Below are 12,577 nucleotides of genomic sequence, written 5' to 3' on the forward strand. Positions count from 1 at the left end.
AGACCCAATCAGGAAGAGTCAACTTCAGTGCATATTGAGGAAATAGCTCTGACTGGGTTGAGCATCATACGCTTAGCCTCCCTGACCTCAGCTGTAAAATGGGGACGTATGAAAACCTCTAAAATTCTCTCCCAAATGTAGGGACCCTGCATTAGACCCCAGGGATAGAAACAGAGGGGAAATCCCCTTCTAGTGCTTTCTCCAAGCTGCTCTCTCTTCTGCTCCTCTTTGATAACCTCCCACCTTGCTGAACCAACTGTGGGTTTCTTGTTAGAGCTCCAGCTTAAGAAATGCCTCCATGGCCGGCAATTGATTTTCTAAAAATGTAATATGCATGCAAGCTCAACCCCACAGCAATTGAATTCTTCTCTGCTTCAAATCAATTGTAAAAGTGTATGTAAAGCTACAGTAGTGCTAAACTCCCCATAATGAGGTGATTGTGTTAAGTGAGCATCTGATTTAAGAAGTGGCTCAGCGGTGCAGGGCTGCATCATGCCACCTACTCAGGTGACAGCAGGACATGCGCTGGCTCCCAGGTGAGCAGGCAGCCCTGGAGGTACAGCAGCAGGACGGTGACAGTCAGAGTTGCAGGGGGAGAATATGGGCTCACAAGTGAGGGGACACCCCTTATTCAGGCCCCCTTTCTTCCCCATCTCTACCCCCAAAATGGAAATTAAAGCTCAGAGGACAGGGAGAGAGCAAGAGCAAGAAAGGATAAATAAAGAGGGGGCAGGCAGGCAGGAGGCTGGAGGGCTGGATGTAGAGTGTATGCAGGCATTCTAGGTGGGCAAGAATGGGCTCCCAGGGAGGGAGTATAGTGGGAGGATTCTGAGAGCCAAGCCATGTGTACAGGACTAACCTCAACTCTCTGCACAGCAAATCTCCAAGTCCTCAACTGCAGGACAGGAGATGGGTGCAGAGGGCCGGGATGGGTGTTAGCCATGGGGCTGTTCTCTGAAGGATCTGAGGCTCAGTGCAGGGATCCTTCATCCAGTGGGCCACCTCTGTCACTCCAGAGCCCTTCAAACCCCCAACATATTTCTCCACTCTGCTTATCATTTTCCAAAATGCCGCCATTAGAATAGTCTTTCCAATACAACTCTTGCATCACATCGGGCTCTCTCCTTCTCTTCTCTTCTTTAAAAAGCAGATATTCCCAAGAGAAGTAACTCTTAATACCCTAGTAGTGAAGGTACTCCTAGGGGAAGGGGGTGTGCGGCCTGGAACAAAGCATGCCTCTTTAGATATGGACTCAGCACCCAGCGTGTGCCAGACCCTGAGCAATATGTGTGGGCACGACATACTCTCGCAGAACCCCCAGCTTAACAGTTTAACAAAGAAGAGGGTTGCAGTCCCAGATGCCAAGCACCGAGGGATGCGTGACGAGGTGGGGCAATCGTGGGGAGCAGAGTCAGCTTCACTACTTAGAGGAGGAGGGGCTTCATGCTGAGTCTTGAAGGAAAGGTAAGATTTGGTGACGTGAAAGAGCGGGGAAGAAGAACATTCCCAAATGCAAGGAGGCCACAACACGCAAACCTGCTGGAAGCCACGCTCAGAGCTGTGAGTAGCAGGGCTGGAATTGGCATCTAGAGAAGAGGCAAGAATTATGGTGACAGAGATTGAGATTTATCAGGACCCAGCCTGGCTTGATGACTGAATTTTCAGGGTGCGAGAAAAGGTCTTCCCCAGTCTAGGATATTTTCCAGGTTCCTCTTTCCCTAGAATTCCTTAGAATCTCAAAACTGCCCCTGCTCTTCAGTCCTGGATCACCTAATAGATCAGAGCCTTGCTCTATTGAGCGGGTTGTCTCCCAGGGTTGGGATAATCACTGAATCCACCTCTGGACAATCCACCCAGAGGTGGCTAGTCACTCCCTAGATATTTTGAGGCTCTGCAGCGAGGAAGATGCTCGAGGTCATGGTAATGGTGATGGGCCGTCACTCTTCTGCCTGGAACACTGAAGGCTGACCAGGAGTTCAGTCTGTGTGAGACTAACCATATACTGTAGTGAACTGTGGAGTCACACAGACGGCCCCAGTTCTGTGACCCCCAGCTGGTTATTTCAACCTCTGTGCCCCAATTTCTTCATCCGTGGAAAAGAGATTCTAACAACCTGGATTTGAGTGTCACTGTGCAGATTAGATGAGATATGCCTGTAAAGCCTTCAGCCTAGTGCTTGACACAGAATAAACACTCAAACTAGCTAAAATGATAAGATGTTGTATAAGGACACAGATCTCTCCTAATAAGGGCTTTCCATTTACATGGTGACACAAATAACTATAACACAAAAGAAAATTCACCATGCCTCTAGGGATGGGGACACGTTTTGGACTGGTCTCACAGAGAGATGGCCATTGGGTCACTCACATCTGAAGGATGAGAAAGATTTGACAGACTGATGGGGGAAGAAGGGGTCCATGGAATAATCATGACCTACACACGGCAGCAAGCACTGCCTTAGGCTACTCACATTTCTGGTTTTCCAAGCTGAATTTAGACCCTGGGACCAGCAGCTGAATCTTCCATTTCTTTGGGTCCCTGGTGACCGCCCCCGCCCCCGTGCCCTGTACATGAGGTGCTCAGGGAAAAATTGCCCATGATGATGCGACACAGGGCTTGAGTGGGCAGCAAGCTCACAGAAGAGCCAGGAAGGGAGACCCATGTCCCAGAAATTCCCCTAACAATGCTATCTGGCCTCAAAAGCAGGCCAGGTTGCTGAGCAGATGGACCTGGGCTGGAACCCTGACTTCACTCATTAGAGGTGTGGCCCTTCATCTATAAACTAGGGATAATAACAGGAGGATGCCATGTGCTAATGCATGCCACGTTCTTAGCCCAGAGTCTGGCGTGTAGACATGCACAATAAATATTAGCGTAAAACATAAAACAACAAAAAATACAGTAAAAGTAAGTAAAGTCACTTAAAATGTTGATGTGGCTCAGGTCTGCTTTGAGATTGGAGCTAGAAACTTGGGCCTCAGGCTTTTACTGATCTGCCCAGTGTCAGCCCAACTTCTAAGGAGAGGACAGCCCCAGCCCCTTGGGATGTTTTCCTTCCTGCTTTTCTATCAACAGTGGAGGCTGTTGATAGAAAAGACTTTCCCCAAGCAGACCTGAAGCAGGGAGGGAGGTGACTAGCAACCTGCCCTAGGGCAGGGCAGGATTTGCCAAGCTTCCTGGCAGAAACCAGCAAAAATAAACCTTTATCCCTCAAAGGCAACTGATTGCTGGGGAAAAAAAAATTACAAACAATTGTCAAAAGTAGGCTGGACTAGTGGCATTATCCCATTTTATCTTCAAGAAGGAAATTGGGGTCTTTAGGAAGCAAGTGACTTTCCCTAATAGCGTGTGGCTAGACCGTCTAACTGTTACTCTTGTCTCACTTTGCCTTCCATCTGGTTCCTGAAATGTCCTAGCAGCAGATGGAGAACACGAGTGCATGTTTGGCATGATCACTGCTGCTACGCGTGGTGAGGGGAGGACACCTGGTAGGGTCGCCTTGGCCTGGGCAAAGCCTGCTGATGAACACTGTTGACACATCATATGCTTAGTGAGTCCTCAGCCAGTGCTCTCCAGACCCACAATGGCCACCTCTGGGGTGGGTAAACTTGGCTCAGAGACAAGAAGATGGGTTTGAGGGCTTCTGGCAGTCAACTGGGTTCTGATTCAATCATCCTTACCTTTAAGAGGAAGTTGTTGCTACATCTTTAGCCCAAGGTGATACTGATCATCACTGCTAGACCCCAAGGCTGAATCCTTCTCCAGGAGGGTTTTTGTCAAAGACCTATGTCACTCACCCTCCTGTTTTCCTTCATCTCTCCGTTTTGGGGGGGGTGGGGGACCATATAACTGTCATCTAAATGGCAATACGTTTAAGTGTGAAAGGAGATGCTACTTTGGACAGGATGCCAGGCCAACAGGTATAAAATTGGGGGGCACAATCTAGGCCAGCCAGACATATGGCCCCCCAAATAACACTCATCATATTTAACCCTGTTTCTTCCCAACCTTCCAATTCAACCCCCCCATCTTGATGGCAGAGGCCCTCCTTGTACCCCAGTGCAGTCACAAGACAGCTGCTTCCATATGGGGAGCAATCAAAAGAGACAAACTTTCCAGGGAACTGGCCCTTTGTCTGCCTAAATGTTCTCTCTTGGGAAAAAAGAACCAAAGAATTCTATTCCAGAGATGTCCTAGAAGGAAAAGTGGGGGAGAATGATGAATCTGAACAGAGCAGGAGTCCCCAAAAGAAAAAACACTCCAATGAATGCCTCTCCCCTGCCTTCCAACGGACAGATTCTGCCCATCCTTCAAAATTCAGTGCACATTCCTCCTCCTCTGTGATGTCCACCTGCATTGCCAGGCACAGGGACCCCCATTCTCAGATCTTTGTAGTTCTACTCTTGGGACTTGTAATATGCCTTATCCAGGCATCTAATCACTTATCCTTGAGTATGCCTTTTAGCATACTAGAAGGACAGAGCAATCTTATCATTAGATTTTTGTGATGTATATACGTGCGTGTATATAAAATGTATGTATTATATAATATATTGATATGTGTGTAAAAATATATATTTGTATTATATATATTCCACTCAGTTTATATTGTGTATTATATATATTCCACTCAGTTTATATACATTCTGTTAAATATATATACATATAAACATGTATGTGTACATTATACATATGTATATACATTTATATATATAAACAAAAAGAAGAATGGAAGTTCAGATGGAGAGAGGCGCCTACTGAATATAAATTTATCTCAAAATAATCAAGGGAACTATCCCCAGAGAACAAGAAGTCATTTACCTAGTAATGAGTGATGGAATTTTCACTGTGGAGAGTTTCTAAGTTTGGGAAAGGCTGACGCTTGTGCTTTTCACATCTGGACCTTTGGTGTGTGACCTGACATTGTGAGGATTTACCCAGGTGGTTTCCTGGAGGCGTTTGACCTTGAGAGGAAGAGAAACAATAAGAGAGTAAAAACAGCGGTAAGAACAGCTATCGCTGTCCAGTGGGCAGTTTCCTGGAAAGGGTTACTCACTCCTTTACCGGTATGAATAGTGGCCTTGGCAGTTGGGTCATTAGTACCCACTTTTGACGCTCTTCTTTATTGCTTTCTGTTGGGCTTCAGCCCCTTTGCCAATCAACTGCTTAGAGACAGAAGACTGGACACAGAGATCTACTAACATCCCGTTTCAGATTTCTAAGATTCTGAGGATCATTTTTGAGAGATCTCCTGTTTATTTAGGCAGAGATGGGTCTTTGGTTTTCAAGCCTCCTGCTTCCAGCCTCCATACATAGTAAAGAATGCCTGTGCTTGCATTCCCATCTTGAAAGTTTTCTTCCACAATTAAGTTACTAATTAGAAATTATTTATACCCAGAAACATATGCACATGTACTGCTGCTCAGCATGTTGTTTTCATGATCACCCCGAAGCACCTGCTGCTCTTTAAATGTCCCCATCACTCTAGCTCTGTGCGCTGATTTCGGCGAGCACCCTGCCCCTTAAATCCCTATCTGAACAGCGCCCATAATCAGTGTATGCCAGAGACCGGTTACTTCAGCTCCATCCATCTTCCCAGTGGTGGTTTGTCACTGGTCGGTATGTGCTGGAGAAAGTCATGATTGAGATGACTTCCTCCATTCCTCCAGTGAGGGTAGAGCTGGGTCAGTGAATACCGAAGATTAGAGATCTCTGTGAACCATGTGAGGAGCCTCAGGAAGCCACAGAGACCCCAACATGGCAGCCTCAGCATAATAATCCAATAGAGTTTTTTAAAATCTACTTGGTGATCTCCATGAGTCCAGTGGCTAGTAGGGAGGTCACAAATTTTGACACCTGTAGCATCTCAACTCTTGTATTTTTGGTGTGATTTATTCTCATTTAAAAGAGTAGTTTTCATCAGCTGTAAAACAAAAGCCAAGGAGGTGTGTCCAGAGCTTAGAGGAAAGGGAAAAGTCTGACAGAGAATGTTGGAAAAATTCAATCCACTGTTGCTCATCTAATTTACAAATTGGAATCATCTGCTTAGGGTGTGCTTGGCTCACTCCATCCCTCTCTCTGCAGCCTGATTAAGGATGCCAGGCAACTGACTGGAGCTCCCATATATACATAAAGTAAACTCCCTGATCTGCAAGCCGATTCACACAACAGCTCCCCTAATAAAGCATGAGGTGAAGCTGCTAGGCACATCTGTTTTTATCACAGATCTTCAGCATATCCTAGGAAAACAGGACAGAAAGAGGCAAGGCTAGCCCTAAATGAACTTATCACATTTCTGCAAATGGGCTCGATGTTTAAGATGTGGCCCCAATCACTCAGACCGTACTGCAAGTAGAGCTGGGTTCAGATGTAGAATTAATTATGAAATTGTCTAATTCATTTCTTGAGCAAACTTTTACTGAGTGTCTACTCTGTGCCTAGCATTGGGTTATGCACTGAGGATGTTCACCTAGGGGAGGAAAAGGAAGTCATACAGAGAGTAACTACCACACAGTGTGATAGGCACTATAACAGAGGTTATTTGTCAATTGCTTGTAAGAATAGAGTGAGGGCATGACCATCTCAGTGAGGAGAGAAAGGATAAAGAATCAGAAAAGTCTCCACAGTGGAGCAGTCTGGAGGATAGAATTTGGGGAACCATTATAAAATCTGAGAGGAAACCCTAGGTTGAGATACATTACACCTTCTCTATATATTTCTAGTATATAGCTATCTGTTGGGTGTGGTGGCAACTCACTTTTATTTTCCAGTCACAAACTGAGTCTGGAGCAGTATTATACCCATACCCATAGTGTTATTTGCCAATGTTCAGACTCTCCCTCCACCCCTAATCAAGCCCCTTGAGTGCTTTAGAAACACTGTTTGCTTTAGTCAATGAATGGATACAGAACCTAGTCTTGGGGATGAGGCCTTTTCAGCATCCCATACCCTTCTCCATAGTGCTTCAGTAATGAAACCACCGCCAGTTTCCTGAAAATCTTCTGACTTCTAATTGTTATGTTTTCCTAAATGAATGGTCTCTTAATACTCTTCATGTCTTTTCAGGTCAGGGACACCTAACAATAAGTGGTAAAGCACCTTGTATAATGTCTGGCATGTAATAGGTGCTCAATTGCTATTGTTAAAATTATCTATTATAATCATGTGCTCACTATCTATAGGTAAGAGAGGGTTTCGTTCCCCTTGAAACTCTCATCTTCTGTCTTCAGCATGTACTACCCACAACACACAAATTATAATATTTACACATAGGACTGTCCAGACATTAGAACATATACAATTACATTCAATTCACTATGCCAAGCCACAGATAGAAAGCCTAGTCCCATCTCTGTCTGGGAGCTCACAGGCAAAATGCTACTTGAGTTCAGGACAACATTCTGTGCATTTCCCCTGATGGAGTGAGAAGATGAATCTGCCAAGAAAGGAAATGCCTCCCCACTCAAAAAATTCAGAGTGAGATCCAGCTGTGTTTTCCAGAAGGTCCCAGTATATTCTAAGAACAAGAGAATTCTCTGACATTTCACATTTCTCTTCCCTTGGTAGAGACAGAATGGAAGCTCCTTGATACAGATATACTTAGTCATCTTGGAGTTACTGGTCAACAATGGGGAGAGAAAAAGAGCCTACGAGTAGGATCTCTCATACTCATACCTGGAGGTGGGTTTGAGAGACTGGACAACTAGCCCAAGGCCATAAGGGACCAGGTGAGAACTTAGACTGGACATGGGGGTAAGTAACTCTCAAAGAGTAAGTCTGAGTGGACATGGGGGTAAGTAGCTCTCAAAGAGCAAGTCTGAGTGATAAGTGGTGATACTGCCTTAATATTCTATTCCCTGACCATCTACAGAATGAGAATGAGGAAACTTGAAGGCAGATGAGGATTTTCCTGAAATGGCAAAGCAAGCCACTGACCCTAACCCTTAGTCCTTAACCTGATGGGACTCCCAAAAAACTTGCCCAGAGTAGTATTAGTGATCTACCCCATATCCTTCAGTTTATAATCACAGAGTACATGATTTCCCAAAAGCCCATATTCTAATTTTCTTCTTTTTGCACAAAACATATCCTAATTAAGCATGTTAAAAATATTCCAGAAGGTTACTTTTATAAAAAACTGGTACAGAGGAAATGAAAAGAATTATATAATTTTGCTCAATTATATGTATTTCAAAATCTGAAAAAAATAGCTAATTTTCTAGGAAAATGTAAATGACCAAAGTAGACCAGAGTAGAGATGCACAACTTGAACAGATCAATTACCAAAAGAAAAATTTGATTAAAACATATATATATATATTCAAGGAAAAAAGCTAAAAAGTTTCACTGACTAATTCTGTGTAACATTCAAATAATATATGCTTCCAGTGATATTTTAAACTTCTCCAGAGCACAGAAACAAAAGACCACTTCCAAATTATTTTTATAAAGTTGGAATAGCATTGATAATAAAATTTTGACACATCATGAAATAAACATGTAGACCAATTTCATCTGATGAATATCAGTGAATATCAGTTCATGAATCCTGAATGAAATATTAGCATAAAGAATCAGACAAAAGATGAAAAGAATAATTAACCATGACTAAGTGTGTTTATTCTAAGAATGCAAGGGTAGTTTGACTGTTAATATAATTGGCCATATTATTGAATCAAAGGATAATCTCCATAAATGCTGAAAGGGTTTCAGATAAATTCACCATCCTTTCTTGACTTAAAAAAAAGTGTTTTTTTTTTACATCTGGCTGCCCCCTCCCCCCCCAAAAAAGTGTTTTATACAGACACACTTCCTCATTAAGGTAAAACTTCATATATCTCAAAACAAAGGTTTCCTGCTTAATGGAAAACCATACTGGAAGGATTTCTATTAATGTCAGGAACAAAATAATGATGTTAGTATTGCTACTATCATTTAATATTGTTTTAAGTTGTTATTAAATTCAACATAAAGTAAGAGTATAACTAGAAAAGAAAGAGATTTTTCATTATTTTGGATTATATAATTGAATAACTGAAAGTTCTAGAACATCAGCTGAAAATCTCTCATAAAATAATTCAATGAGGTGTCTCAGGGGAAAGCAAAAAAAATATAGTCTTTCATACAATTGGAAGCTATAAAGGGTGGAGAGATCTTATTTATAATAGGCACTCAAAAATGTATCTAGTAATAACTTTAACAAATGTATAAAATTTACGAAGAAAAAGGAGGAAAAAAACCTTTAACAAGAGTTATGAACCAAAAAGAGACAAGAAAAAATGGAAAGACCTGTTCTCTCTTAGGAAGACTCAGTCAGATGAAGATATCAAGTCTGTTTAAATTATTCTGTAACATTAAAATTTCCCCACCAAATACACAAAATTTTAGACAAGCTAAAGTTTACAAACAAGATAAACTTAAAAGATTAGCAAGAAAAAGTAGGAAAACTCTAAAAAGCCCACAGGGGAATATGAGGGGACTAACTTTATCAGATACTAAAACATATTACAAGGCTACAGTAATTAACACAGTATGGTATTGAGTCAAGAGTAAGTATACCAATGAAATGGAGTGGAGAATCCAGAAATACAACCAAATACTACATAAAAATGTAGTATATAAAAATTTACTACATAAAAATGTAGTAGGTGACAAATATGGTTTTGCATATTAGTTGGAAAAAGATAGGCTATTCAATAAACTGTGCTGATAAGATAGCTATCCAACAAAAACTTGAAATTAGAGTGCCTACCTTCTACTGTACAGATTAATCAACTCCTTAAATATATAACATGGGAGCACCAATGCACTAGAAGAAAACATGAAAGTGTTTTTGTTTTAATAATCTTAATTTTGAGAATCTATTTTTAAAAGATTTAACTAATGCTATAATTTATCAAGATAAATTTTGCTACATAAATTTCAATTTTTTCTCAGTGATAAAAATGCCATACAAATCCAAATAAAATGAAAACCACAAAATATTTTTAGTATTTATCCTAACAAATATATAGAGACCTCTTACAAGTCAGTAAGAAAAAGACCAAAAATTCAATTTAAAAATGGACAAAAGTCATGAGCAATCAATTCACAGAAAAAAAATTACAAATGTCTTCTAAACATTTAAAAAGATGTCAGCCTCACATGTCAGTATGATAGAATCTCAATAATACATCCTATTTTACATATTATATTGCTGATAAATAGAACATTTAATAACACTATTTGGCAGGACTATAAGAAACCAAGTATTTTCACTCATTGTCAGTCATTGTGTCACTTGGTACAACATTTTGAGGGGCAGTTTCATAGTATCTATTGAAGTCAAAATGTATATATCCTTTGAACCAATGATTTCTTTACTAAGACTTTTCTGCAGAGTAACTTGCTCATGTAAAATCAATGTGTATGTAGGGATTATTCATCACAGCATCTTTTGCAATAGGGAAAGAAATCTAAATGTTCATCAAAAGGGAACTGGTTAAATAAATTATGATATATATTTACAATGGGAGATTATGCAACCATTAAAAAAAATAAGGCAGCTTTATAGATACTCATATGAAAAATAAACTCACGGTACAGTTTTAGCTTTAAAAAGCAAGGTACAGAACAAGATGATTAATGTACTACCCACTTATTTACAAAAAAAATGAACAAAGAACAAATGTTCATAAGTTCTTGCATATGCACAAAGTTGCTCTAAGACATACAAGAAATGCAAAAGAGGTTCCCATCAGAGAGAGAAACAGGGCAGTGGGGAGACAGGATGCACAAAAGACTCACAATCTCCCACTCATCGTGTTCTACCTTATGAATGTCCTACTACATACATGTATCCTTTATTCAAAGTACTAAATGCCCATAGATTCCCTATACCCAGACAGGCACTCATTTGGGTGACACTCATCTGTGTCATCTGTGCCATAATCAGCCTTGTGGTTCTATGGCTCCTCTTCATGGACCCCACTCCAAACAGAGCCCTCTATTCACTGCTTCTTCCACATCTTGTCTCTTCCCCATCCTGCATCTTCTCTGGTGTTTTCATCCTTGACCTCAAACATCTACCCTCCCACCCACACACATTCAAATCCTGCCAAGGCTTCAACACCAGATACAGTCACACCACCTCCCTGGGGCTCTTCCTCTCCACACCCCAAGATCCCTCCTTCCTCTGAACACATAGCCCCTTCCTAGCATATTTCCTGCTGCCAATTACACTGTCCTGACTTCAACATAGTGCCCTGAGAGCACAGATGTGTCCTAGTCATCTCTGTTACTCCACAGTGCCTTAAAGGCAGTAGGTGCTCAACCAAAGAGAGAAGATTGATGACTTGCTCCTACTGCCCTCCACTGATCATCTCACTCAGCCAGCAGTTCCGGGGATTTGGTATGATCCAGACACTACAGGGACAGGAAAACCCACTTTTACATACTTGACCAGTGGGCTGGCTGGCGGGGCTCCAGTGCCTTCAAGGCTGCCCCTTCCTCTGACTCCAAAGATCCTTTCCAGGGCCTATCTCACCTGTCCTCCTTCAGCCAGGAATCCCATGCTCTCTATCCCATAAGAGTTGGAAATCACTCTTTCTGCTGAATTTACTGTGTATCCCAGATACATCACTTTCAGCCTCCAGGACTTAAGGGAATTCAGAAGAGAGATGGGGGAAAACAATGCATGCCCAGCAGTATAATCCGATCTGACAGGTTAGTTTAAACAACAAAATGCAATTCCGACTGGATCAGAGAGTGCGAAGATGGGCAGGGTTAGGAGGCTGGGGACCCAGGCCTGGCAGTGTTGTTGGGTGGGGTGCCTTTTCCATCCTTAATCACTGCCCCACCAAACAGACCTACAAAAAAAATGGCAAGAATTAGATGACGGAGAGGATGAGAAAATGTCAGTGAAATAACAGTGGGAAAAGGTTGGGCTTTATGATGGGGAGAGAGCCTCACTTGTTCATGCGGCTAGTGTCTAGGGAGACTGGGGTTCTGAAGAGGAGCTCTATGTCCTCTCCTCTTCCGAGGGCTCAATTATTCATTTTGGGGGTGGCTTCTTTTTCCTTTTCTTCATGCCCCTCTTATGATCTCTTTTGGTGCAATGTTGCTGTTAACAAAAATACAGCATTTTTGAGACAAAGTGTGTGAAATCCTTCTTCCAGAAAGGAGGGCTTTGAAGAAGAGGCAAGTGATCAGAATAAAGAGAGGGACCCAGGAAGGAGGGGCTGGTGGGAGGCAGGGTGGAGGGAGGAGGGTGGTCTGGGCTAGGAGGGCAGCTTTGATTTCCCTGCACAGGCTTTTACCTTTTGTGGTTTCTTTATTTCATTGTTGGGACGAGGGGAGTCCTCTGCCAGGGTGTGGAGTGAAGTGGTTGAGGAAGGGAGGTGAGGCTGCAAGTCTTTAAAATGATAGACTAGATTCTAGTGACTCTCCCCGCTCCGTCTCCAAAAGGCATCCTCTAGAGTCACTGGTAAGGGTCTGGCAGGGAGACAGACCTCTTCCCATCCACCTTCTCCAAACACACACACACTCACCCATTCACACCCACACACACTCATGCACACACAGTCATACACTCACA

The sequence above is a fragment of the Lagenorhynchus albirostris genome, chromosome 7, assembly GCF_949774975.1.
Source record: "Lagenorhynchus albirostris chromosome 7, mLagAlb1.1, whole genome shotgun sequence".
NCBI classification, from domain to species: domain Eukaryota; kingdom Metazoa; phylum Chordata; class Mammalia; order Artiodactyla; family Delphinidae; genus Lagenorhynchus; species Lagenorhynchus albirostris.